The 3,682-nt window shown below is 35.4% G+C and overlaps 1 protein-coding gene across 2 annotated transcripts in view; it reads right to left on the bottom strand.

Moving 5' to 3' along the window:
* LOC116074151 (zinc finger protein 81-like) overlaps window positions 1-3,682 on the bottom strand; it is a 118,758-nt gene that overhangs the window by 111,807 nt on the left and 3,269 nt on the right. The gene's annotated exons all lie outside the window — the stretch shown is intronic.

The raw sequence follows: 3,682 nt of genomic DNA, 5'->3' as shown, positions 1-3,682 counted from the left end.
AAAGAAAAAAAGAAAATATCCAATAAAAAAAAAAAGGGTTCAAAAATATTTCTACTAGATAATATAATGACCAAAAAATGCAAACATAATTAGATGTTTCTCTAATACCCTCAGAGGCCAAAGAGAAATAAAACCAAAAATTATAATCAGTAAGAACTAGATAATTTTGAAGTTTTTTCATCTAAAATTATTCTTGGTATAGCCTAAGAATCTGTTATATCAAACTACCTATGAAATGTAGTAAAAACTAGAGCCTTCCAACAACTTCTCCATCCACGAAACTGTTATTCTTTGATATTGTTCACAATTTTGCTTCATATACAATAGCTGCTGAATATAAATTTTCATGCTTACATGGGAAAATCCAATTGTTTTCTACTTCAGGATTTATTATTTCTCAGGTACTTTTAAGTTACCTATTAAAATAGTCTTCTTAAGCTCATAATTAAAGTTGTCCTAAATTTTAAAGATCCAAAATCTTAAATTAAAAAAGCCTTAACTCTAAATCTTTAAAAGTTAGTGACCACTGTTAATTAGATAAACTTTGTTTGTTTGTTTGTCTGATAAAAGATCAGAATTTGCCTAGGAAAATAGTTAAAAGAGGCTCACAGGAGCCTATCCTCTATTAAAAGCATTGTTTTATACAACTGAAAGACAAATTTTATATAGTAGTCCAACCTTCTATTGCATAATTAATAGTGAATGGATATCAGCTTGACATGTGAGAATAAGGGTGCCTGTGTCTTGGACATTCTCTGCTATCGGGTATGTAAAGATATGTGCTCAGCCGGGCAGTGGTGGCACATACCTTTAATGCCAGCACTTGGGAGGCAGAGGCAGGCAGATTTCTGAGTTCAAGGCCAGCCTGGTCTACAGAGTGAGTTCCAGGACAGCCAGGGCTATACAGAGAAACCCTGTCTCGAGAAAAAAAAAAAAAGAAGATATGTGCTCAAAGTACACTATACATGCACACAATACCTCTCCTTAACAAATTGGCTGCCGAACACAATGCCAGGAATGGCATGGGGCCTTGAAAGTTCCAAAAAATACCACTGTATCACATCTGGACCTTAACTTTGACAAATAGCCCTTTATGCGTATCCTTTCTATTCATTGTAACTAAAAATAGTAATTGTCCTACTTATGCTAGCAAAGGATTTGAAAAGTTTTAATATTAATCATGAAAACTCTTACTATCCATAGGGTCAAGCTCTTATGGAATGACACCATTAAATACTGAACTGGCAAATTCTAATGAACAGGATATTATATGCACCCACCTAAATCCTCACATACTAAAGGATAATGCTTTGTTTGCTGTCCCAAAGCATTTTGCCCTATAGAAGACACAACCTAAATTATACATTAAATGAAACAACCTAGAAACTAATCAATGAAGAAACCCAATGTTAACATCAAGCAAGGTAATGCTTGTGTCTTTTCAGAAAATGAATGAAGTCCCAGATGGCTCCTGATTTGATGCATCTAACCAAGATACCAAGAGACCACCAGATAATAAAATATCTAAAGGCAGATGACAAACCTATCAACAGGCCATGTCCCAAGAGGGAGAGTAAACTGATAACTTGGGGAAACATCAGGACTTTGAGTCATCAGGCTGAGGAAACAACAAAGACTAACCCATAAATGATGCTATTATATTTAATTAACTGTATTGCATGTAAACTCTTGTCAGTGCATAATCCAAATGCCTTTTGTCAGAGGAGATAAAAAACACACCTATGATAGGAGACAGTATGATACTGTTTCCTCATGCTAAGGGTTGTTTATGTGGAATAGCCTATATTATACTCATTTTGCTCACAACAAAATTATTAGCAGAAATGAATTAAGAGATGGGTGAAGTGAGGATTGAGGATGTCTTTCCTCTTTTTTTGATCCTCTGTTAGGTCTTCTTATAATTCTCTTATGTTTGCTATACTTTTTAAACCAGCCATGGAGGCAATGGATTCTATCATGGCCTCTATCGTGGCTATCTTTCTTTTTAAAAATTAGACGGGACAAGATGTTGGGGATACAAATGTCTTTATGCCCACAGATCACTAGGGAGACTAGGAATGTTAAACACACAGGGGCCTCTTCTCAACTGAGGAGATAAAACACCTGTTTTCCTACCCAGAAGCCTGGGAGTGGATACTATTAATGATGTAGTGAGCTTTTTGCTTATCTGTGGAGGCTGACCTCATCCTAATCCCCCAGAATGTTTATCCCAGACCTCATCTCTAGTTCCCAGATACTGGAACTATCTTTAAGGAGGATGCCACATGTATTTTATACCCTGCTGACCTCTACGCTATCTTGGTCAGAAACCACAATAGATTCTAGGCCTTTTTAGCTATAGAACTCACCCTCATGATCACAGATACTTTGCAAGTGAGTTTCCATATAGTCATACCTTAAGCTTTATTGTGCACCTGGATTGGGCTGATTGTTGCCTGGAAACCTTTTTTCAAATTGTACTGTGTTTGAAATATGCTTACAATGAACCACCTGCCATTATATTCCCTAAATCTAATCCAGATTGATGAAGTCAATCAGAACAAAGTTTTTATTCTCATCACTTTGTGGATTACTGCCTGCATTGACCCCACAGACATACTCTAATTCAAGAGAACATGCTTCAAGCGAGGAATGGTGGTACATATCTGTGGCACATGTCTTCTTCTAGTGATGCAAAGAGAATGTGGGCAAGCCAGACAACAAATCCAAGGCCTAGACTCAAAAATACCATATCTCCTCTACTCATGAGCTATTAATAAAGCAAATCACCCAAAAAAAAAGTGAAACATCAAGGGCAAAAGGTATGACTACTGAGAAAAGTGAAAAATTGAGAGCCACAGTCTCCCACAGCCAATGGATGGTTACCCACCTCTTTCTGATGTTTTTCTAATAAATACTTCAAACAGTATAGCACAATAGTAAAGTGAATCAATTTGGAGAGAAATTCACCTAAAATGCATAATGAAAAGTAAACACAAGAGGATAACTATGAACCCCTAAAAACATGAAGATCAACGATAGAGATTAACTTCATGAAATATATGAACATTCTATAAAATTTCTATAATTTAAGTAGTGTAGAAGCTGGATATGGTGACATATACTTGAACTTTCACCATTCAAAAGGCAAAAGAGGGTACCTAGCTCAAAATCTGAAAAATTAGCCTATATATACTAAATAGCAATACCATATCTCAAAAACACAACAAAACCAAGCAAAACAATAAGACCATGTAATCATGACGCATGAATATATAAGTCAGTGAAACAGTGTAAAATGTCAGTAAAGAAGTCTGTGTCTAACTAAAACGCCATCACAAATCATGAGGGACAAAGTGAATTTTTAAATAAATAAATTCATTTCCTAAGAGAGCAGTAAAAAGTTACCACAGACTGGTTGGTTTAAGCCAATAAATTTTATTCTGTTTCAGTTCTGGAGGCTGTAAGTATAAACTCAGGAGATCATAGAGCCAAGTCTTTTTGAAAAAAATGTATTCTATTTCCTTTCTATTCAAAATCCATTCTATGCCTCTCTCTTACCTTCTAAGGACATCATCAATCATTGATATTCCTCAGTTTATATTTTTGAAGTTCCAGAAATCAAGTCCAGGTCATCATGCATACTAGGTAAGCATTTTACCACTAAGTTATAACCTCAACC

This window comes from Mastomys coucha, chromosome X (assembly GCF_008632895.1).
Source record: "Mastomys coucha isolate ucsf_1 chromosome X, UCSF_Mcou_1, whole genome shotgun sequence".
NCBI classification, from domain to species: Eukaryota; Metazoa; Chordata; class Mammalia; order Rodentia; family Muridae; genus Mastomys; species Mastomys coucha.
Note: the sequence above shows the minus strand (reverse complement) of the source record. Positions and strands in the feature narration are given on the sequence as shown.